Source organism: Prorops nasuta, unplaced genomic scaffold, assembly GCF_024137725.1.
Source record: "Prorops nasuta isolate Cenicafe-Biocafe unplaced genomic scaffold, Cenicafe_Pnas_1.2 PNAS00023, whole genome shotgun sequence".
NCBI classification, from domain to species: domain Eukaryota; kingdom Metazoa; phylum Arthropoda; class Insecta; order Hymenoptera; family Bethylidae; genus Prorops; species Prorops nasuta.
In genome coordinates this window covers 2,634,766-2,661,452 of record NW_027116820.1, presented here as the reverse complement: position 1 = coordinate 2,661,452, position 26,687 = coordinate 2,634,766, and positions in this window count along the sequence as shown.

Below are 26,687 nucleotides of genomic sequence, written 5' to 3'. Positions count from 1 at the left end.
TCCAAAAATCAACGACCAAAAGAATAACGAAAATGGCATCTTCATAGCTTTCTTTTGTCGTTTATTTAGTCCAAGTTCAATTAATTGAACTATACGTCCTTTCATACATGCCTACTCCGCCCCAACACGACTTCATGAAAGTGAAAATGTGTAACGATGCATATTCACATTATCAGAACCATCTATCGGTAAATTTAGTAATTTTTTTTGTACATATATACAGTTATACATTTCATTTCAGGGTCATGGTGTATGTATGTAGTAAGTCTATAGAACGTAAAAGAAACACATATCTTCTTCCCTTTGCATGTGGGGGCTCCGCCCCCACCCCCCGCGAGGAGCTTCGCCCCCTCGACCCCTCAATGGAGGCTTCGCCCTAACGCTTTCACCTCTGACCTCTCTCTATCAAATTTCTCATGTGATTTTTCAAAAAATTTATTAAATAATGACTTATTCTTAATGCACTCGTTATTAAAAGTATCGTGTGTCACTCGGGACAAAAGTTGACGATTGTACTCGTGTGATATGGCAGCCCTCGCTTCGCTCGTGCTGCCAACTTCACACTCGTTCGCAATCGTCAACTTTCGACCCTTGTGACACAATGTACTATTTTTTAATTTTTTTACTAAATTAACCCGTGAAACCGGAGGACATCCTTCTCCTCCAAAGGTGGACCCGTCCACCCTTCAACCTGCTGGTTGGGGTACCCCCAACCACGGTAGGGCTCCACCCCGGTGTATTGAAGCCACCTTATCCCGTACAAGTCGAAAACGACCCAGAAGCAGTCCTTCAGGCTGTCGTAATCCCAATCATGATACATCTGGATGCGGTCCGATTTCCGGCACATCCTCCGGAACTGCATCGCGCCCACGTTAAAGATTATGACTAAAAAAAAAGAGGGGGATAGAAACAACGAACTCAAAATTAAATAGAAAAAAAAACTAAAACAAAAAAAAAAAAAGAGAAATATATAAAGACACTCACCATTATTAAGCCTTAGGAAAAGGCGACGCCCCTGGCCGTCAATCTCCCCTCGGTCGTATATATCCTTCCGCTTATATAGTTGAACAGCCATATCACAGTGAATTTCCAGAACTTTGAGAATCGAAATGAAATTCCCCGTACGGAAACCACTAATACAGTGCGTTTTTCTAACGGCGGAGCATAGGAGATTCGTGTTAGTTGACTATAGCACTCGGAATGATCGAATCTGAGAGCGCTGATTGGTCAAGATTGCGTAGTAACAACATATAATAGGCCGTTACCAATAGTTGGACACGAAAAATGAGATTCATCCGCCATTTTGGTGTGGAGAAATGTTTACATGCTGATCGTAGCATAAAGAGGTGTAAAATGGAAAAGTGTCAAATGTTGTCGTTACTAAAGTAAAAATTGAATACTTTGAATAAAAATAAAGAATATTCGTACTTTCCATTCATTATTTTCAATTTTTACTTTAGTAACCTTACCATTTGACATTTCTCCATTTTACACCTCTTTCTGCTAGGATTAGCATGTAAACATTCTCCACACCAATATGGCGGATGAATCTCATTTTTTGTATCCAACTATTGGTAACGGCTTATTATATGTTGGTACTACGCAATATTGACCAATCAGCGCTCTCAGATTCCATCATTCCGAGCGCTATAGTCAAATAACACGAATCTCCTATGCTCCGCTGTTAGGAAAAGACCCTGTATGTTGGTACTACGCAATATTGACCAATCAGCGCTCTCAGATTCGATCATTCTGAGTGCAATAGTCAACTAACACGAATCTTCTATGCTCCGCTGTTAGGAAAAGACCCTGTACATAGTACATTCCCCATTACGTCAAGAATCGCACAAAAACGCTGACCCAATGTCTACGAACTAGACGCACCTTCACGACCAGTTAAAATCACTCCCAGCAGAAATAAAACTTAATGAAATTCTATATATTAAAACTCCACAATTAACCAAACTTACCATTTATTATAGGTGCTGTGACCCTATACTATTTTAAGATAGTACATGTTCACTAAAACAATATACATGTCTTTCTATAGAACCATGAGGCATATTATGGTCACAGTATTAAGGCCATAATACCGTGTCATATACGCTTGGCCTACCTATCATCTGTAATACAGTATAAGGTTCGGTGATTGATAGGTCATAAAAGTAGAGTAACGATCGTGGCCCATAAGTCGTGTGTTAAATGGGCCTAACGAACTACGGCTTTCCGCAACTCCCGAACATTTATGATGAATTTTCGGAAGAAGTCGGACCTAGGTCTGATTGGTGGTACCAATAACTTAATCGGCTCCGCCAATTAGATTTATAGTTATGAAGAGTTGGCGGTAAGGGACCAACAGCTCGTTGCTGGTGTCTCCCGATTTTTGCGACACTCGTTATCTAGTCCTGGAAGAGTTCAGACACTATTGTGAGACTCGTAATCTAGTCCTGAAGGAGATCAGTCGCGATTTTGGCAACACGTACGTGAAGCCTGGAGTTCATAAAAGTGTGAAAGCTACTCTGCTCGGCTCTGCTCTGCTCGACCTGCTCTGCTCCGCTCTGCTCCGCTCTGCTCTGCTCGCCGCGCCTTCCGTCGAGGGACTCGACCTTCCTCCCCAACGTCATCGAAAAAGGTTAGCGGGAGTCCCAGCTCCTAGAAATCCTTATACTACGAGTAAAATTCGGAAAACGCGCTTACTAGCCGTGAAATCGCCAAAAATCACGAATTAAATGTTAAACCTGCTCCCAAAGTGCGTGAATTGGGAATTAGAGACATAACTTGAGAATTGGAATAATAGTCTAATGTCGAGAAAACTTTGAGATTCGCAATTAATTCAAGGACCAAGTCATCTATGGGCTTCCGGATATGAAATGTATATAATTTTATATGTAACTTATGTTAAGTTCTTTTATCGATTACCGTGTATATAATGCCGTACTAAAGTCTTGTAGTTTCCGGAAATTTGGATATGCGCTTACAGTATAGTTGATGGGTCGAATTCAGTTATGAAAGAGTGACCGGGATATTCGTTCAGTTTCGAATTTCAGTTACGTTCAGTATAGTTCGTCGCGTTTAACCAGGGGTGCATCCCGAGGTCGAATTCTCCCCGAAAGGAGCTACCTCGTTCGATCACCTCGTGGGAGTACAGTTCGCTTTTCTCGTTGGAAGGAGCCCCGGAGGTGAATTCTCCCCGAAAGCAGTTACTCCGTCCGGTTCCCTTCGAGAAAGTACCGTTTCGTTTTCGTTAAAAGGTCGCAGGAGAGACACCTGCCTTGAGAAGGCCATTAGTTTATTTGTTGGAAGTTTAGTAGAGAAATTCGTTGGAGTGATCCCGAGCACTCCGGAAAACCGTATTCCAGGCCATCCGTAATTATAGTTTTTGTAGAATATGAAGAACGATCTATGCGCTATGAGATCTGACATATACAGCGATGTCTTTACGAAAATATAGAGAAACTATTATCAAATATATTGTGTAGTACTTTGACCCGAACTGCCAAATCCTTTCGTATTTCACGTTTCAGGGACTCACCCACTCTCCGCTTCCGCAATCCTACTCTTATACTCACTGAGCTAGTTAGCATTTTAGTTTGATGATTATAGTATTTTGCGATCACTACAGTACAGTGGTTCTTTCGGGAACCTGGCGCCCAACTTACGTTTCAGATTTTGATTGAGTTACAGTCTACGAATAGCCAAGGGTCAGCCAAAATTTTTGTAGTGTAGCAAATTTTGGCGCCCAACGTGGGGCCCACAGAAGTTACAATTTGATGAAATAGCCTTTCACAAATTCGACTTCGAATTATCGGAGTTAAAGTCTTATTATTTGTCGCGAATCATAACGCCCGCATAGGGCAGATGTAAGCTAGAATTTGGTGAAATAGCCTTTCGCAAATTCGGCTTAAATTTATTTTAATTCGAGTCGTATTATTTTCCATATCCGTTTCCTTGCGAACTCCTATTATCTCCAGCCCAAATCCTTTGTTTGGCAATTCGGAGTTCTACAGTGGTTATGCTCTCGAATCTTGCGATTAATATTTAAATCGTCGAATTTAATCGAAATTAACGTCTTCTCATATAGTATTATCGCAACGAGCATTAATGATTTATGCTCATATTATTTCATGTGTTTATAGCCTTTCCGTATCTGTTATAAGATACGGATAATTCTAGTCGAATATTCCGGTCTTATTTCGAGCCGAAATAATCATCTTTAATTTCTAATACGGAAGATTTCGACATAGGAAATCTACGTGTAGAAAAACTATTGAGGGGGAAACTAGGGGGACACCGCGAGTGCCCAGTCGCGCGGGACTAAGCCGATTAGCTCACGCTTCACTGACTTCCCATTGTCTCGACATAGGACTTACAATATTCGACTATTATATATATTCGCAAAGCGAATTTAATTTTATTTCGATATCTTTACGAATTACTTTAGCATTTTTCCCCTTTGTTTTTCGTGACTTTCAGAGAAACTTGGATAACGGACATTTACGGAATATTGCGCCTGATAATTAATAAATTAATCATTAATTATTATTTATTAATTATTAAATTATTTAATCGCGAATTACACTTAGTAATTCCATATTTAATTTTATTTTGTTTTGTTTTGGGAAGGTTTGGCTTCCATACATTAGTCAGAGCTGCATTTCCGTAATCCTCCGAAGATAAATAAAATCGAGAACATTATCGTTTCGATTCCCCATTAGGATTTTCTTTATTTTTGTGTACCTTGCCTTTTCTTTTCAGGAATTACTAATGGTTTAAACTGTATTATACCCATTTATATGTATATTCCTTTTCGGTAACGCGTAATCGGGTATCCTTCTGTTTGTTTTCCTCCGATTTTCTTCGGGAAATAAACATTTTTCTATTCATTCTTTTCCGGGTTTCGCGTTTACCCAGTGATGGCTACTGCGACTTACGGCAATTTAGATTGGATCGAGGGATTGACAGAGGATGAGGCTCGAAAGATCCTCAATCAATATCGGTTGGACGATAAGGGCATATTACCCACCCTTCGTCAAAGGCTTCGGAAACATTTTTCGCGGGAAAAGAGTTCGGCATTACCGCGTACTCCTCCGGGTACCCAGTCACACCAGACTACGCGTGCCGTCATGGATATTTCGCAGCTTTTGGAGAAAGCTGTTAGTACCGTACAACCCTTAGAAGTGATGGAAGATATATATGCCGAATCCAGTTCGGGTTACGCGACCAGCTACTCCTACGCCAATTTCGCAGGAAATTTATACTTCCATACGGGCCGGAACGCGTAGGAAAGAATATCATGCACCCATAGAGTCTAAGGATGTCCGAGATCGGTCGCTCTCACCTCCGCGAGGTTCGTCCACTCCCACTCGTGCAGATTTCGACGAGTTGAAACGGGACGTGCACGATATGATCGGTCAGCTGCGAGATGTGGTTTTGCAGATGCGTACTACATCCGCAGTCCCGACTGCTCCTGCTCCAAGGGAAGAGTACTTCCCCGAAGAGGAAGAGCCAAGAGAAATATACCGTCGCCCTAATAGAGGTCACTTTCAGACACCGCGTTTTCCTCGACCTCTCGCGAACAGGGATTATACCGCGTAATTCAACCAACTACATTCCACCTTGAAAAGGATGAACGTTTCGTTTAGTGGCAAATCCGGTGAGGACGTAGAAGCTTTCTTAGCACGTATTGCGGAAACTCGAGTTATTTCCGATATACCTGACGCGGAATTGTTGAAGTACCTCCCTCTACTTCTATCAGATATGGCGTTACATTGGTTTAGAAGTCACCAACGAGATTGGGAGACTGGGGCACATATTGAACGTGCTTTTAGGTCGCGTTTCAGAGCTCGACAACTCCAAGTATCCTTGCGGGTCGAAATAGCCCAACGTACGCAAGCGGAAGATGAGCCCGTGGATCATTATCTCACTTGCATCCGCGTACTATTAGAGAGAGTTTCACCACCCATGTCGGAAGAAGAGTGGATTATTTGGGCACACACTAACATGCTTCCACGAATTCAAGCGCTTATAGATATTAATAACGTAGTATCTTTCAATGCGTTAGAATCTCGTGCTATACAGATTGAGAGTAGTTTGGCACGTTAACATAGGTATAGAGCCCCACCATTACCAGAACATTCTCTTTTTCCGGATTTAGCTTTCGGACGACCTGCTCGTCGTACGCGTACTGCGATGACAGCTGAAGAACAACCTGCCTTGGCTGTCCAGGAGAAGATTAAGAAGGAGAAACCTTCGCGGGATCCTCCACCAGTTCCGACCGTCGTACCGCCGGCTCCAGTCACTACGACTAACCCTTTCGTCGTAGAACCTTCGGAAGTCCAGAGTTCTTTCACTGTAGATTTCCTCTGTTGGAATGGTCAGGAGAAAGGTCATCGTTACTCGACCTGCCCGAAAACTCGGACTCGTTATTTTTGTCATAAATGTGGTCGTGACGGAGTTACAGTACGCAATTGCCCTAAGTGTACGGGAAACGTACCCGGGACACGATAAATACCGGCTCGTGTCCAAAAACGAATTCGTCTCATTCCCGATTCCCTGCGGTTAACTTAAATTCCTGCCGCCTTTCGCGAGATTTCTCGTCAGGTATCGAGAAAGTATACTCGCTGACTACCGCCCTTTTGTATATAAAAATTAGAGTCCAGGGCCACTCTTTCTTAGCTTTAGTAGATAGTGGCGCATCGCGTACTTTTATTGGAAAATCCGGTCTTTTAAAAATTTCGTAGGCCGAAGTCAACGTTTCCACGGTACCTCCGGTTACGATAGTGACTGCCGATGGACATCGCGAGAGCTTATCGCAATGTTATCCACTCCAGTATCAAATAGAAGGTCGTAGTCAAGTCGTCCCGACCTTATTCTTTCCGTCTCTTGCCGTACCGCTTATTTTCGGTATCGATGCGTTACAACAGTTCGGGATTGTCATCAATTATCAGGATCGTACGTGGAATTACCAATACGACCCTAGTCACTTTTACAGTTTCGTGGATGTTCCAGATGGTTTTTCTAATTGCAATGCCCTTCGCGTATTGACGACTAACGAATCCGAGCAATTGCAGACCTTTTTAGACGAACGAATACCGATCTTAAAAAGCGCCCCGGGATTAACAAGTCTAACTGAACATCGTATTATCGTAGAAACTCCGACCGCGATCAAACAACGATACTACCCCGTCTCTCCGGTTATTCAGCAGGCTATAAACCAGGAAGTAGATCGATTGTTACAGGAAGATATTATCGAGTCTTCGAGTAGCGATTGGTCTTCACTTATAGTTATGGTACGAAAATTGAATGGTTCCTATAGATTCTGCCTAGATTTTCGCAAAGTCAATGAAGTCTCGCGTAAAGACGCCTACCCTTTACCCTTCATGAATTCGATTCTAGATAAATTACGTTCGGCTAATTATATTTCCGCTCTAGATTTAAGCCAAGCCTATTTTCAAGTCCCAATGGAAGAATCCAGTAAATCCGTCACTGCATTTACCGTACCAGGACGCGGACTCTTCCAATTTAAACGCATGCCATTCGGACTAACGGGCGCTCCAGCGACTTTTCAACGACTCTTAGATAAAATCATTACACCAGACATGGAACCTCACGCATTCGCTTACTTAGACGATATTATAATTGTCACACAAACCTTCGACGAACATCTCGAGTGGTTAGACAAAATCTTCAAACGAATTGTTGCAGCCTGACTTTTGATCAATCCGGATAAGAGCGAATTTTGCAAGACTAGCGTTACGTATCTCGGTTTTATCGTTGATCATCGTGGTCTAAGTACGGATCCTGAGAAGATTAGGCCAATCATCGATTACCCCGCACCTCGAAATATCAAGGAGTTACGTCGTTTCCTTGGTATGGCATCGTGGTATCGTCGTTTCGTTCCCGATTTCGCTACGATCGTGGCTCCGCTAAATCAGTTACTCAAGAAAAATCAGGCTTGGATTTGGACTACACCGCAATCCGACGCATTCGATAGATTAAAACGAAAATTAACCTCGACACCCACGTTAGCCTGCCCTGATTTTAACCGACCCTTCTGTCTCCAAACCGATGCAAGTAACGTCGGACTCGGAGCCGTACTCACGCAAACTCATGAGCAAGGAGAGTGCGTTATCGCGTACGCAAGTCGTACTCTCACTCTAGCCGAAATGAAGTATACCGCTACCGAATTAGAGTGCCTTGCTGTTCTGTGGTCGATTAAAAAGTTTCGCGGTTATCTGGAGGGGTATAAGTTCACGGTGATGACGGATCACAATAGCCTACGTTGGCTTAATAATTTAAAAGATCCCTCGGGTCGTTTAGGTAGATGGGCCTTAGAACTAATGCAATACGATTTCGATATCGTATATCGTAAGGGCTCTCAAAACTTCGTGCCTGACGCACTTTCACGCATCCCTATAACCAACGAAACCGACCTGTACTCCTTCGCGATATCCGTAAGTTATCCTACGACCGGTTGGATCGAATCCACCGACCGCTGGTATAAAGATCGTCGAGACGTTGTCAACAACACGCCTTTTAAATTTCCCGACTGGAAGATCGAAAACGATCAATTGTACTACAAACGCACTGTTAGTCGATACCACGAGGAGATAGAAGAACTTGAGCCTTGGAAATTAGTCGTACCTGCGGAATTTCGCGAAGAGATCATGCACGAGTTCCATGATACTCCCATGTCCGGACATCTAGGCGTGGATAAAACATACCACCGAATTAGCCGATGCTTTTATTGGGTTCGGATGTATAGATCCATCTTAGAATTTATACGCAAATGCGATATATGTCAACGTACGAAAGTTCCCCAACAACTACTTATCAGATTAATGGGTCGCCGATTCGTTGAACAACCGTGGGATATAGTGGCGGTGGACGTGATGGTTCCCCTCCCGAAAAGCTTGCATCAAAATGTATATATAGTCGCGTTTCAGGATCTGTTTACTAAATGGATCGAGTGTAAGGCCGTACGCACAGTGAACGGTGGGAAAATTAAAGAACTCCTTCTGGACCTGGTAATCACACGTTGGGGAACCCCTCGGGTGATTATTTCGTACAATGGAACCGAGTTCGTAAACAAAATCGTCGAGCAAGTCTGCCAGGAATATAAGATCCATCACTCGACTACTCCCGTATATCACCCACAATCGAATCCCGTCGAACGAATAAATCGGGTAATTAAGACCATGATCACGGCTTTTGTAAATCTTAATCATCGAGAATGGGACGTTCATTTGTCCGAATTTAACTTCGCGTATAATACTGCCCATCATTCGGTTATCGAATGTAGTCCAGCCTTCCTTAATTTTGGTCGAGAGCTGAAACCAACTCCTCGGAAGTTAGAGAGATTCGATCCTATTACCACTAATACCGATCCCATTAACGTAAAATCGTGGAAAGAACGCATGAAACGGATGCGGGACCTACACGAATGGGTGACTTCGAAACTGGAAATAGCCTATCATCAACAGGCCCAGAAGTACAACATACGTCGGCGTGAAAGGCCATTGAAAATCGGCGATCTTATCTTGTTAAAGTCGCGACCTCTTTCATCTTCTATTAACTTTTTCTCGGCAAAGTTAGCTCACAGATACCAAGGACCGTACCGTGTCATTCACTTTCGCTCTCCCACCGTCATCGAAATAGAACATGTAGAAGCTAAAACGCGTATCAAAACGCACGTCAACGATGTAAAATTGTATGTCCAGTGATGTCGTCTTCCTTCCTCGTTGTGCTCGTCTCTTCCCATCCTCTGTAGATCGGGACTCATCGCTAATTTTTCTTTCACCAGAAGAAGATATGTCGCGCCCCGAGTACCGACTGCCTCGCCGGGATATCGTCGCCCAGACGCAGGGCGAGATCATGGACTACATCAAGTGGGTCCTCGACGTATGGCCCGAGCTTGAAGCGGAGGTCCTCGAGCACATTTACCGGGACCCTCCGGTCCCGGCTGAACGGGGCTGTTTTAATTGTGGCCACCCGGGCCACCGATATACCCGGTGCCCTCGGCCACGCACCCGGGCCTTCTGTTACCGATGTGGGCGTCGTGACCGATCTACCCGCACTTGCCCGAAATGCGGTCCGGGATACCAGCGCCCGGCCCCCCAGGAGATAGACCTCTCTGAGGAACCTGGGCCCTTCCAACGCCGATAAGGCTCTTTCTCTCTCTCTATCTCTCTTTCTGTTTTTTTTTCCTTCCTTCTTGTATAATATGCCCCTAAGGGGACTGTGATAAATATATGGATTTTTGCTGATATCTTTTGTTGTCCATTTTATTTTTTGACGCTGACAGCCACACCGACCTCTCGGAACATCACCAACCTCGGACTCATGCATCGGGAACTAATATCATTTTTTTCCCTACCGTAGCTATCGTTTACAGGTTTACCAGAGTTACGGGGATCCAAAATTGAGAATACGGTGATTTCGAGACATTAATTCTTCTTTTGGAACTTCTTTCTTTCATTTTTCGCGACTGTTCGAGATTCGATAGCGTAATTGCGTGAAATAGTATTCGCGACCAGTATATTATGTTGGTTACGTATAGATTCTTGTATAGTTCCTTGTATATACTTTCTCTTCTTTAGGTTACGTCTTCTTACGACTCTGAGTTCCGGTGAACTTTATATCGTATTACTTTAATTTACTCTTGTATAGATTTCGATTCGTATCGTGTATATCGCTACCGTTAGTATAGATTACGTTTACGTTTTGTATGACGTCTATTCTCTATCGTGTATACCGCTATAGTTAGTACAGATTACGTTTACGTTTTGTGTGAAGTATATTCTTTATCTCGCATACCGTGTAAATACTTTCGCTTAATATAGAATCTTATCGTGCGTATCACGCTCCTTTTGTACAGATATTTTGCAGTACCGTGTATACCGCTTACGGTTACCTAGTATTAAGCTACCGTCAAATTATCGTGTAACTAGCCCATACCGAATACAGCGTTTCTTTTCGTATTTTTGTAAATGCCGATCTACGACTATTACAGATTCACGCAACACTCGTGACTACGAGCTACAGATTCCGTCTAATGCCTACGTGGGGTCAAGTAATCCTCACGTAGTGGCGTTTGGTGAGGGGAGTTCGACCTCGGTTCGGTCTCTTTTTCGTGGGAGGGTAGAGTTGTGACCCTGTACTATTTTAAGATAGTACATGTTCACTAAAACGATATACATGTCTTTCTATAGAACCATGAGACATATTATGGTCACAGTATCAAGGCCATAATACCGTGTCATATACGCTTGGCCTACCTATCATCTGTAATACAGTATAAAGTTCGGTGATTGATAGGTCATAAAAGTAGAGTAACGATCGTGGCCCATAAGTCGTGTGTTAAATGGGCCTAACGAACTACGGCTTTCCGCAACTCCCGAACATTCAAGTTGAATTTTCGGAAGAAGTCTGACCTTGGGTCTGATTGGTGGTACCAGTAACTTAATCGGCTCCGCCTATTAGATTTATAGTTATGAAGAGTTGTGGGTAAGGGACCAACAGCTCGTTGCTGGTGTCTCCCGATTTTTGCGACACTCGTAATCTAGTCCTGAAGGAGATCAGTCGCGATTTTGGCAACTCGTATTTTAGTCCTGAAAGAGTTCAGAGGCGGATTTAAGGATTGTATCGGAAAGTATGGCGACTGCTCTGCTCAACTCGGCTCTGCTCTGCCCTGCTCTGCTCGACGCCGCTCTGCTCTGCTCAATGCTGCTCGGCTCTACTCTGCTCTGCTCGACTCTGCTCTGCTTCCACCGAGGGATCCGGCCGCCTCCGTCAACTTCAGCGGAAAAGGTTAGCGGGAGTCCCAACTCCTAGAACTCCTTATACTACGAGTAAAATTCGGAAAACGCGCTTACTAGCCGTGAAATCGCCAACAATCACGAATTCCGAGTTAAACCTACTCCCAAAGTGCGTGAATTGGGAATTAGAGACATAAATTGATGATGGGAATAATAACCTAGCGTCGAGAAAACTTTGAGATTCGCAATTAATTCAAGGACCAAGTCATCTATGGGCTTCCGGATATGAAATGTATATAATTTTATATGTAACTTATGTTAAGTTCTTTTATCGATTACCGTGTATATAATGCCGTACTAAAGTCTTGTAGTTTCCGGAAATTTGGATATGCGCTTACAGTATAGTTGATGGATCGAATTCGGTTATAAAGAGTGATCGGGATATTCGTTCAGTTTCGAATTTCGTTACGTTTAATATAGTTTAGTCGCGTTTAACCAGGGGCGCATCCCGAGGTCGAATTCTCCCCGAAAGGAGCTACCTCGTTCGATCACCTCGTGGGAGTACAGTTCGTTTTTCTCGTTGGAAGGAACCCCGGAGGTGAATTCTCCCCGAAAGGAGCTACTCCGTCCGGTTCTCTTCGAGAAAGTATAGTTTCGTTAAAAGGTCGCAGGAGAAACACCTGCCTTGAGAAGGCCTTTAGTTTATTTGTTAGTAGCTTAGTAGAGAAATTCGTTGGAGTGATCCCGAGCACTCCGGAAAACCGTATTCCAGGCCATCCGTAATTATAGTTTTGTAGAATACGAATAACGATCTATGCGCTATGAAATCTGACATATACAGCAATGTCCTTATGGAAATATAGAGAATTTATTATCGAATATAGTATGTAGTGATTTGACCCGAACTGCCAAATCCTTCCGTATTTTTCGTTTCAGGGACTCACCCACTCTCCGCTTCCGCAACTCTAACCTTATACTCACTGAGCTAGTTGGTATTTTAGTTTGACGATTACCGTATTTTGCGATCATTACAGTACAGTGGTTCTTTAGGGAACGTGGTGCCCAACTTACGTTTTAGATTTTGATTGAGTTACAGTTTACGAATATCCAAGGGTTAGCCAAAATTTTTGTAGTGTAGCACGGCTAATAGAAGAACATCAGTTTTTAAATAGAGATCACTATATTCACCTAAATTTTTAATGTTAAAAATTTTCCATACTTTTTTCGCATGTTCACATTCCTCTAATGTTATATTACATAAACTTAATTCATTATAAAAATCTTCATATTTTGGTAATGTAGTATCTTCAAATTTATCCCAACTATTGAGATAATCATATGGAAATACGCCTTTTTGCGTAACTAATTCAAACACAGTAATATTCATAATATTATCTCTTACAATTTTCATATCACTTTTACGCAATGTTTGCGATAGTTTACTAAGCGATGTATTTAGGAATCTGTATGAATCAATAAATCGTATTTGTAAATTTTTGTTTGTTTTCATAAATCTTAACTGTTTTTACAATTCCAATATATCTTTCAGTGTTTAAAGCAATTACTCTAGTAATACCATTTAATAATAAAGCTACGTCTTCTATTAAAAAATGCGCATCATAATTACTTACGTTATGAAAAACTATTGGTAAAATATTGGATTCACGATAATGTAAATTACATGTACTATGTGCCGCTCCTCTAAATATACCAGTTAAATGACAATGATCTTTTACTTTTTGATCATTTTTAAGAAAATCTTGCTCACATATATGACATTTTGTTGGCTTAAAATATTCTAACTTTTCTATTTCAGTTAATTCATTCATAGGAATGTAAGAATTAAATATACATTGTTCAATTATCTTTTTTAGCACATTGAAAAACCATTTCACATAATCAACTCCTCTATAAAATTGATATATATGTCGGAGCGTTGTGAGAGAAACGGTGGGCAGAGTGATTGTTTATGTTTTGAATGTTAGATTAACCTTACAAGTACGACTGGGGAAGAGAGGAAGGAGGATGGGAAGGATGCAGGCAGTTGAGCGTGAGCAGCTACAGCGTTAAGATATAGCAAGTTGTGATTCTGACAGTGTATTAAAAATAAATTGTTTCTTTGAATTGTGGATTTGTGTTAGTGCTGATTTAATTGTTCGGTTATCGACGGATTTCTTTAAAATGTCAGACTTATCTACCCCACCCCTTATACGCCCTACGACATATATATGATTCTTTATTTAAATTTGAATGAAAATAATATCTAATACTGCATGGTATATGTTTTTGATGTTTACCGGTATTCATTTTTCTGCTGTTCTCGTTCTCACTATTCTCTATTTTTTCTAAAATACATTCAAAATCAGCATACATAATATACGGTAATTGATTTTTACGGTAAAAAAGTTTAAAATATATCCATTTTTTATCTTGATGTGGTAGCTGTATCATACAATAGTTGTGTCTTTTACAATCCTTTTAATGATGATTTAATTGCTCCTTTGATTGGAAATAATGTAGACATCTGTTAAAAAAAATATATATATATATATATATATATATATATATATAATGTAAAATATGTATATGTATTGTTAATTTTATAAGAAATATTTACCTGTTACAAATATATTTTTTGTGTCTTGTTCGATCTTTGCTTGGCAACAGATCGAACTCATGCTCAACGATATAGTAATCCCCACTCCTGGATTAATAACGAAGTATAGAATCGATAAAGGTATGCTTTTGTTTAACAAATAAGAAGGTAGTAACTAAAAAACATTTGCACTCTTTGAGCCAGTCTCTTAGAAGCAATCAAATGAAACGGATGTATCAGTTCAACCCGGTTGATATCGAAAAATTAACAACTTATCCGATAAATTTAGTTACAACAAAAGGCTAAGACCCGGTTTCGCAGTGAAGGTGAGAGGAACCCGGCTTCCTTTAATCAGTTCTTTATAACTAAACTGAACGTAAGACTTGTAGCCCGGCTACTCTAAAATTGCGATAGAAGAATCGAAGCAAGCAAGGACACAGCCCGGCTGCCTTGAAAATTCGTATGTCTTTATAAATGCTATCCAACGAGGATAGAAGGACAATTGTTGAACGATATTAAAGTTTATGAATTGTGTTATAATTAAAGAATTGTGACGTTTTTTGGTTTGTGAACTTGAAAATTAAAATAAAAAGGGTTTTTAATGCCTTCGGGCTTTTTCCCTACATCTCGTGTGTGTGTTTCATTCCTTTCATATATTAATCAGAGAGTTCCTTCGTGCGAAGTAGCTCCTCATGCATTTCGTAATGTGATGTTTAAACATGTCTATTCTTGCTTAGTTGTTTAGACAGTAAAACTGATAAATTTTTAATCCAAAGAAAATGAATATCTTTCCGTAAGAGTAAGTCAATGTGTTTTTTTCTCGTATGATTTTCATCATCGTCATCATCATCAAAATTTTTACTTAAACGAAGTGGTAAATATTGTTTCTTATTTTCTTCGTATATGAATACATTAATAGTTAAATTGTTATTTGTTTCAAATTTTTTAATTTGATTGAAAGCCATGGGAAATGTCATTCCATCACAATTCAAAACATCAAGATAATGAGGATAATCCTTAAAAGAACTGCAGTCATTGTTGTTTCTTTGGATATAAAGCAGCCACAATAGCCCACATAAAACATTTATCATCGTTAGATTTAACATTCACAATTACTCGTTTTTTCGTATTTCTAACGCAAGATTTATCTAATGTTCTCCTCTTATTAATTTACACTTGTTAATATTTATTACCAAATTAAAAATTTTTGATAAGGCCCATCCACAGTTACGTTCTTGAAATTCTTGCAGAGATATTAAAATTGGACTCACAATGTTACTCATATTCCATTTCTCGAAACCATTGGTATTCAATAAAGTTTTATTTCTCGTTTGAAAACTTTTAACATCCAAACTAGATTTATTCATATTAGATATAATAAAATCAGCATTAAAAATAGCATTTACCTTTATAGAATTATATTGCTCCAAATAATATGTAATTTTATCAACTACCATTTCTTTACTATCCAATAAAAATCTATGTGGATCAACGTGTAGAATATTTACTATTAAACCAGTAATAATTCTATTTTGAAAAGCAGATTCTACATTTTCCCAACGGCAAACATTATTTAATGATGATTTTTTTATTTCAATATTACTACCACTACTACCACTGTTGCCACCACCAGACCAAAAATTATATAATAAAATTTTCTTATAACTTTTAAATTTTGTAATTTTTGCCAAAATATGTTCTTGTAATCCTATATTTATTGTATGCTTTTTTTCATTAACACTTTTCAAATATTCTAAAAGATTTTCAATAAATTCATCACATTCTATCATCCATTTTTGTTTTTCAATAACAGTATGGATTAATGTTAATTGTTCCGTAAGATTCTTCTCAACTCTCAATATAAAAGTATGCAAGTCGTCATTCATTCTTTTTTTAACTGTTTCAATATTTGATCTTAGCACAGCAACCGTCGTAAAAAAACAGAAACTCTTATACGAATAAAGAAATATTTTATATATATACTTCTATACTAAGAAACATATTAGTGGGAGAATAGAATAAGTTATAAGTTGGAGAAATAAAAAAAGTGGGGAAATATTAGGTATGTGGTTAGAAGTAGATTATATAAACATACTTTGAAAGAATATAATCGTGTGTGACATTTATAGAGTTAAAAGTTTTAATATATAGACTAATTTGATTTATTGATTCTTTCTCACCATTATTCTTATTATTTTTTCTTAATTGATATAAATAAAACCAAACAAACTTTCCTTTAAATTTTTTAGTTTTTCAGCTGCGGAGTATGTTGGACACTCTATTCCAAATAATGATAGATCAAATTTGTCATTCTTTGTAATAATATTACGAAATGCATCGCATTCTCGGTAATTACCATCCTGAATTATATAAATCTTACCATCGTTAAACTTAAATAGTGACATTTTACTGTTGAAACTGAAAATTGTTCGAAATACTTCATTCCGTACACCATAGCTTATATCATTAAAAAGTGCACAATTCTTGAATATTCTCACATAATTATTATCAACGATAACGAAGATAGTACCCATATTACTTAGACCAGCTGCCTGAATTCCATTATGCGGTACTTCACTTCCAAAAAGTTGTTAATACGTTTTTGGATAGCCGTTAATAAGATTCAAAGATTTTTCATTAAAAACATAAACATAATTAATAGAATATACGGCAATTTCATCTAATGATACTTCGTGTATAGCTTTAATTGATTTGAAGTCCGGGGGTAAATATTCAAGTCAATTTTTAATTAATTGTGGATATTTAAATTCTTTTGAATTCATGTCAAAAGACCAAAACCATTTTTTATAAATAACAAAAAGTCTTTTACAATTAATAAAATACAGAAAATCACTCGCAGGTAATTTACAAATTGTGTTAAAATTTGAAACATCTTCTTCCTCTGATTGTGATTTTTTCTCTGAAGTAGAATTAATGGTGGTAATTGTTTTCTTTCTTCGCGGTGTTATATCTCCATTTGTTGGAATCAACGGACTATTTTTTATTCCCTCATCAGATTTATATAAATTATAAATATTATTTAAATCTACTGCATTAAAAGGTGATCCATTCGTAGTATCACGGTGTTGAACATAAGGATGCATTATATGCCCAGATGAATCATGATGTAAGCCTAAACTATGTCCAACTTCCTGCATTAAAATCTAATACAAGCTATTCAAATGTGAACCGTACGGTCCTAAACCAAAAAACCAATGTTTTTTATCCATATATAATTGAATTTCATTTCCCTGTTGTAGTTTATCAGGAAAATATGCATGTCCCACAACCTGACTTCCTAATCTAGCATCACATTTTGTTGAATCATAAACAAAGCTATGATTAACACTTTGTAATGAAATAATTATATTTGCTTTACTTTTCTCTTGTACTTCTTTAAAACTTAAATTTGTCACAATTGACCATTATTGAAATACTTCATTTTCAGTTTCCATTTTAGGTATACTAGCTACATGAAAATACCACGATAATTCCTTTTTATACCATCTGTTCTCTTCCAAATCATTATTTTGCGAAAAATCTCCTAATCCACATCGAGGTCTTTGCATGAAATTAATAATATCTTCGGTTGTACTATCCTCAAATAAGTTAAAGTTTTGCCTAAAACCTCTTAATCCATGTTTATAGATTTCATTATTCGCAGCATTTAATACCATACCATTGTTATTATTGAAATTTTCATTGTCAATATAGCCATATTTTGTTAAATAATTTGAGATAAAAGTACTACTATTATTATCACAAAACACAACCCATAGAGAGAATATTATTATAACTGTGAATTTACGTAGGAAATTCATTTTAAGACACAACAGTAACACATGAGAGTAAATAATATACTAAAATCAGAGGAATATATTTTTTTATTTTTATACAATGCAAACGTGTGGGCGTAGTGTGTGTATGTGATTTACGTCAAACACTGATTACACATTTTGATGAATAAGATTGTTGGGGGGAAGAGGGGAAAACCTTTAATCTGTAAAATAGAGAGAGAATGAAATAACAAAGAAAAAAATAATTAAAAGTTATTTTAAAGCATTTATACCATATTCCTTTAATACTTACTGTAAGTTTTAATTTGATACATCATATTTAAATACTCTTTCTTTTCTTCTCTTTTCTCTTCTTCTCCTCCCTCTCCTTTAACTCTTTCGTCTCCAAAAGCTCCATTGCTTTCTGTATTTTCATCGTCATCATTCGTTTTGTTTAACAACTTTTTCTCTTGATATATGTGAAATTTAAAAGTTTTTCTCGTTAGATCTTCAAATTTGATATTCACTTTTTCATATTTTTCAAGTGTTTCACAGATTTCATCAAAGATCTCTGGATGATTTACCAATATATTTCTACTTATTTTCAATGGTACTCGAAGACATTCTACAGTGTTTAACATTAATTGTATTTGTTGACCATACCTCATTATAACCTTTGAAATTTTAGTTAACTGATATTCATGGTATAGTCGAATATTTGGTACAAATATGTTTCTCACTCTATTTACGTTCAAGGAAAACATATCTTTCTTCTTTGTGTTTCCACTCATTTTCTCTCTTCTTCTTCAATAACACTGTTTTTTCACTTTCTCTTTCTCTCTCCGTCTTATGAATAAATATCTAGACGTTTCAATTCACTCAATGGTTTATACGTCTAATTCAAAGTCAGTTATAACGACAACTGATGCAAACTTATGAAATTTGAATAGTTTTTATATGGGGAGAGTGTTTGAACCCCCATGACCTATAAATAAAAAATTTGTGGTCAAAATTATCACATTTTAATCCCCCCCCCCTTCCCGCCCCACTTTCTCTCTTTATTTTAATGAAATAAAGAGCTACACCTGTTTTGTTAAGGACTATATCTTTCCCCCGGGGGTGATGAGTGGTTAGCTCTCTTATCATAATCATTTTATTTTTAAATAAAAAAAAGACCATTAGGCAGGATGATAAAACCTACACACGAAAGAAAAAATTAATTAGCATTTAGATTACACTAAATGATTATACGCTCAGGTATCCTATTTTAAACTTTGATTCATGGATAAAGGAACTACACATGCTTTGAAGAACAATATATATCTTTTCCCGTGGATGAGTGGTTATCTCCCTTATCATAATCATTTTTATTTTTAAATAAAATCCAATAGACCGGATGAAAAATTCTACACACAATAGAGAAAAATTAATTATCATTAGATTGCACCAAATGATTATATGCACGCGTATCCTGCTTTTAACTTTTTCAGGGATGAAAATGGTTAACCTTTATATACATTTATCCCTCTCTCTGAAAAAACTACAAACAAGAGAGAGAGAAAGTGGAAAATCACACTTGCATCTTTGAAACACGTATCAGCGGTGATAACCGGTGATGCGCGCACGCTCTCACGCGCGCACATGCGCCATTAGTTTACAGTAGACTATATCTGTACTTTTTAATTAGAGTAACAGAGAGAAAGGTTGGAAGAAAACTATTTCTCTCTACCTCGCTCTATATTTCAAACTTTACGCCTCCAGCAATACCAACCCAAAGAAATAAAATTTCATACCTCCCCTACCAACTTTAAAAAATTTTAAAACCGCCTCCAACACATACACCATTTTTTTTTAATCTACCGCCAAAATTCAGGCTGCAGCGGTGGGCTGGGTGGGGGGCTCGCGCGCGGTGGGGAAAGTAATTTCCACACGCACCGCCAGGAGCCGCCATAAACAAAATAATTACTAGATTCGCCGCCAGGCGTCGCCACTCGGATCTAGGGGAAAAAGTGCGATAAGAAATTTAACCCTGCGGATCTAGGGGAAAAAGTATGTTCACAAATTCGTACACCCGGTGCGGTGACATAACTATAATACTACCTTCCATCTTTCAAATCTATAATACACCCATTCTAATATTATCAAATCATTTATTTCAGCTTATGTAAGGAATATATTTATTTCATAAGAAATAAAAGAGAGCATGAATAGTTTTATTTTAAATAAATATATTTGAAAATTTTTGTTTAATATGTAGAATATATATAAATATATATTTCAAACATTTCAAAGTGAATAAAATGTATTACTTTAACAATCTAGTTTTTAATAATTGTGTTTTCATTTACTCTATGACGCATACTTTCTCTTTCCTTATTGAAGCCCACCTGTGCTAATTACCAGTTTGAGAGTAACAACCTATATATTTAATATATGCTCTTCGTCGGTCAGATTATAAATGCTGATACAGTATGCGGAGTCCAGTTGTCTAGTTACACAGTAAATCGAATACATAATACACGCTGGGTTTTAATTCGCGGCCGGTCAGCAACCTTTTGCGTGTTTCATTTGTAAGCGTCGCAATCATGGCAGTTGATCGGGGCTACAGGGTGATAGTCCAATCTAATGAACATTTCGAGATAATGTAATATACTAATTTATTGTTAATAGAAGAAACGTTTAAGATTGAAATATGCGCTCTCCGTTAATATTTTTATTTTAAAGTAATTTTTGCCCGCTAATTTTTGGTTTAAAGTAATCTTAAAATCGCAGCAACTGCTACAAGTGCTAGTTTTCAGAGTTGTCACCTACTTATACTAATGAAGGATTTTATAGCGAAATGAAATAAATGCTATTCCATTATTCAGAAAAATTATTTATTTAAAGTCTACATGAAGGAACATATCACAATAAACTGCCTCGAGCCCAGTTGACATTCATTTATTCGTCATGGCAACATTGTTTTTAAAGCCAGCATGTTCACATATTTCCTCTGAGCACACATATATCTTTACAATTTATTTTTTGTCTTACTTTCTACATTAAACTTAACTACCCCCCCCCCCCCTTGTATAAAACCTATATTAAATTATGTATTTTGAGGATTTTCTCTTCTGTTCTGGTCGGCTGCAATCCGGATCACCCTCCTCCAATTGATAATTTGTGTTGACCCAGCCGCATAAGTGGAGCCTCCGAAAACCCCACCAGTCGAAATCCTCCTAGAAGGACGTATCCTGTATCATTCGCCGAGCCAATTCGTCCTCGGCTTGACGATTGCACCAACGAATGTACCGCTTGTAGTTTCTTTCAATACGGTTAATGATCAAAACTGAAAACAATAAAAAACCAAAAAAAATTAAATTTTACCTTTAATCTGATAAATACATAGGTTACATGAATTGCAGTAGTTTAAAGAGCAATTATTTTTTAATGTTTATAATATATTATAAATTAGAAAAATAATTTTAAAAAATTATTTAAAAAAATCTGATAAAATTATGTAACTCTTCAAACACCTCAACTTGAATTATACTCACTTTGACCTATTTCCGGTTGATTTTACTTCGAATGTACTTGATTGCTTCCATTCTTCTTTTCATTTCGACTTAAAATTTGAATATCTGCACTTCTTCCACTACTGACCAAAAGGCAGGCAATGAACACGCCACATTATACCCTTTTTTATAAGTAGCCGCTCCACTCTTATTCTTTTATGGACTGTGACGACAATCTTTCGTGGGCGGACTTTTCCGCCTTTACTCGCGAGGGGAACACGAGTTCGAACGTGAGGTGCACAAGGCACACGGAATTTAAACAAGAAATGAATGCCGATTTAATATTTAACAATAATTTATTCAAATTAATAAATACATAGGTGAAAACCTCTTACTTGGGCGCCAGGCATCCCATTTCATTCCGCGGCTTGACCGGCTGAGACCCTCTCAGGTCGTGCTAGAATTGGCTTTACCGAATCCGTACAAAATTCTAATAAGTTTATTTATTAGGTCCTAATCCGACGCTTTTAGGAACCTGAATCACGATTACCTAAATAAAAATGCATTTAGGAACAACTAACAAAAACCAACGGAATCCACACTGCTTTTGGCTTTCTGTTAGGTGAACCTATAACCTGGAAATAATAGGACAAAACACAAGAAAAACTCGAAAGAGGGCACTGATCCTGGATAACCTGAAAACCCGGAAAATATTGACCGAAAAATATGACAACGATAACGAACTAATAGGAGTCGATTCCTTAGGTGGCTGCCGCCTTCAACATGGCCGCCCGCCTAATAACCGGCATCCGAACGACAATCAAAAAGACTAATTTACGACGAAACCGATCGCCGGCTCTCTCCTGTCAGGACGATTTCCCTCTGCCACCTATACCCGCTGCTGCCCCGAGAACCCCACGGCAACGAAGAGAAAAGCGTGTACTTCCCCGATGTGGGGTTTCCACGTTACCTGCTTTACTATCTACGAATTCAGGCAGTCGCTCCGTCCTCCCCCAGCATTCCAGGGTCCCTCGCCTTCGTCCGATGCAGGCACATGCACTCGCGAAAAAGCCCGAGGGAAACCACTAACTGGGGGGGGGGGGGGGAGGAATAAACCCATAAACCGGCGACAGTAGCTGGTACCTACACGAAAAGTCGCGAAGCGAAGGAGGTTCGTCCTCGACAAAGCTATCCAAGGAAGAGAGTGAGTCCTCGCGGCGACAATTGGCACGCACCGGGATCGATCAGCGCTCCTCGCGGATTATTGCGTAATCGATCCTAGATCCCGGCACGTGCTGCCGCGGGCGACTCACCAACGGAATTAGGCTAGTGGGCCGCGCGACGGTAACCCAATTACCGACGGCGCCCACCTAGCCTTACCGCAAGCAACAAAAATTCTGTGACGGGGAAATATCTAGTCACAACACCCCCTCCCTTAAGCGAGGCCCGTCTCCCCAAGGGACGAGGGCTACAGAAACAGAACAACATGAAAAGAATAATCAACGAGAGGTTCAGTCAATCTGAGACGATAGGAGATATTCCGGAATTCTCCTCCTGGTCCTGTGGGTTCCAGCTAGTTGGCCGATGTCCTCAGCAGAAGGGGCTTCCTAGCATCCGTGTCCTCTGCAAATCCTTTGACTGAAGGGACGCTCTTGACTCTGGACGTGCGCTCCTCATCCTTGGTGTCCTCCGCAGTTCTCCTTTAACCACAGTAGGGACGCATCAACGACTAAGGTGTAGATGACTCGCCCCCTGTCCACGTCCTCGCATGCTCGTTCCTGATGAAATGGATACCCTGAATGATGTCTTACACTCGTAAAGGAACGGAGAGTACGATCACTAGCGGAGAGGATAATCCTAACCACGGGTAACGACCAATTCTATCGAAGAATAAAATTAATTAGTAGCATGCGGGGAGAGGATTTCTGCTAAACAACAATAACATCAAAGAAAACCAAAGCTTTAGCAGCAAGGAATATAAGTAAAAAAACTGAGAGGCCTATACAAGGATCGAGAATTGCATAGAGAAGAGAAGACATTACTGCATAAGCGTGTTAGCAGGGACGACCGCCATAAGCGTTAGAATTCGTGCTGAAGCGAATACAACAATCAATCAGCTTTACACGTCACTGCTCAGAAGGAAAGAATAATGAGACCGCGATAGCTTCCCCCAACATAAATGAAAAAGCAAAAGTTCAACAATCAAATAGGTGTCGGTCACCTGCAAAAATGTACTCTAACAGGTACTCTGGAATTATCACGAAGAATAATAAAAAAATAAAACGAAGCTCCAATGAGCGCATACAATGCTTGCCACCAAAAAAAATTAACTTTGTACCGAAGGAATTTAAACAAAACGTCGCTCCACGAGCCAATAAAGCGTTCGCCACACGAACAAAAGAAAAATCCACGTGAAGAATGATTATAAACAAAATGGTAAACGAATCCTATACTCGGTTCAACGAGTTTACAATAGGTGTATGCCACCTGCACTTAAAGCTAAGCAAAAATATAAGATTTAAGCAATAATCAAATAATCAAGTAAACTGACTAGAGGTGTCCGCCACCAAAAAAAAATTGAAGAATAACTTATTCTACTACTAAGGTGCCTGTCACCTGGTAGAAAGAAAACGCAAAAATGGCCTTATTTTATAACGGAGGTGTCTGCAACCTGGTAGAAATGTTGAGCCTCCCAAAGTCCGTGGGCCTACCGGGGGGATCGACCCTGGTGACGCCGTTCCCAATAAGCCCGTCTCTTGTCTAAGTCACTCTGGGACCGAGTCTTTCGTGTGAATTCCGGGGAGGGTTGTGGCATTTCCCGCGTGCAGTCCAACGTGATGGGTCGCGGGGGAGGTCGGCGTCCCAGGCTCCTCCAGTAGGGCCCGGAGCATTTGGGGCATGACTCGATCGTTTCGAAAGGCCATCCGCTCCGCAGCGATAACAGTACGCCCAGAGCGCTGGACGGGGGAACACGTTCCATATATGGCCAGGCAATCGGCACTGGAAGCAGCGGTCCTTGGGCAGGGATCCTTGACTCCACCATTGCCGATTCGGCTGGAATACGGGAATGGCCTCCTGCTGCTGCTCCAGCTGGCGTCGCTCCTCCGGTCGGGGTACCGTGAATGAAGCAGGCCGCACCAACAGACTTCTCGTTCCGGCGTCATAGGCGTCCGAGGGGCCAGGGAGGGCTGGAGTTGCCCTATATGCCGCCACCTCCGGCATAGGAAGGCGAGGAGACAGGGACGGCCGCAGAGGCATCGCTGGAGCCACTCGTTTGCCCTAGGCCCGGTGACGGCGACTGAAGGTCTCCCGGAATGATGAGGGCCAGTTGACGTCCCCAAACTCCACCATTGGCCCGTACGGGTTGGCGTGCTGGGCCACAAATCTGTCCTCCGTATCCGGCGGCACCCGGTACACACCATCTAATTCCCCTACAAGGGGTCTGTAAAGCCCATGGCCGAAGGGAATGTATTCCGGCATCTCAAGTGCTTGCTAATATAGGCTATAATCTAAATGAGAAAAATGAAGAAGCAAAGGAAAATTAAGCAGCTGCTAGGAGTCAAACTCCTCCCTGTAAAAGGAGAGAGGTGATTAATAATGCCAAATTTAATTGGGATCTATTTTCAATCGTGGCGGTTGCCCACGCACTCCATGCAATTAAGTTGGCCCACTGTTGACCCTAAAAAAAATGTACTTAACCGTTCACCGGGGAGATTACTAGGAAATGAAGGATCAAAGACAGGCATTCAATCAATCGGTAAGGAACTCATACAATAAAACCAATGTCTACAACAAGAACAATTTCTACCAAAAAGACATCAAGCGAAATTAGGAACAATTCCTCCATAATCTACACAATGAAAAGGAACACTATGGTTAGGGTTGCGGGAACGTAAACGCTGAGTCCAAAAATTTGGCTTATGCGCGGCTTGCTTTCCCTTGCCTAAGGAGTCTCTGCGATCTCCTGGATCTTTAGGATCCTCAAGCGCTAACTTATCGTCCTTCTGTATCTGAGAGTTGCGATCAATTTCTTTCGGCGAAGAGCCTTCCTGAGTATCTCCCATCTCCAATAACTCAAGTTCGGGATAAACAGCAATGAATGGTTTTAAATCTGACACATGCGCCTGTGGATTGCGTCGTGACTTGGTATCGTCTACTTCGTAAACGCTAGGAGACAAAACACGCAATATTTTATAAGGTCCTTCGAACTTAGGAGCTAATTTATTCGGAAAATTGTCTGCGGCAGACGACAGTACATGATTGCGTCGCCACTCTAGGTCTCCGACCTTATACAATACAGTTTTTCTACCTTTATTGTAATATTGCGCTTGTCGTTCACTGGCTTTACGCATTAGTCGGCGCACTACCTCGTATAATTTCGACATCTTTCCTAAGCGTTCGGCCCAGTTGGCTGTGTCATTCTCCACTACCACTTCATTTAAGTTAGTCACTCCCGAATTATCCCTGAAGCACTCCACTTCACGCCCAAAGTTTAAGAAAGCTGGAGACTCTCCGGTAGAAACGTGAAAAAAAAACTGTTTATCGCGTAGCGAAACTGTGGTAGATGAACATCCCAATTCTTGTGGTCCTGGCCCACAAACGCAGAGATCATTCCTTTCACCACTCTGTTCACTCTCTCCACAGGATTAGATTGCGGATGATAGGGGGCAATGGTAAAATGTATCACTCCATGTTTTTCTAAGCATTGTCGCAAGACGTGGTTCGCAAACTCTGTTCCGTTGTCTGATAAAAACACACGAGGCGCTCCCCAACGATAAATTACTAAATCTTCGAAAGCAGATACGATGGACTTCGCATTAGCCTTACGAAGAGGCTTCATTTCGATCCAGCGACTGAAATTATCTAAGAATACAACAATATATCGGTGCTGAGATCGGCTTGGGGGTAAGGGTCCCATAATGTCAGCGGACACAACGGTCCACGGGTGTTCGATTACTTTGGGTATCATTAACCCAGTGGGCGGAGCTTGGGAGACCTTTGTCTTTTGACAAGTTTCACATGAGCGCACAAATTTCCAGACGTCCCGCTGCATTCCCGGCCAATA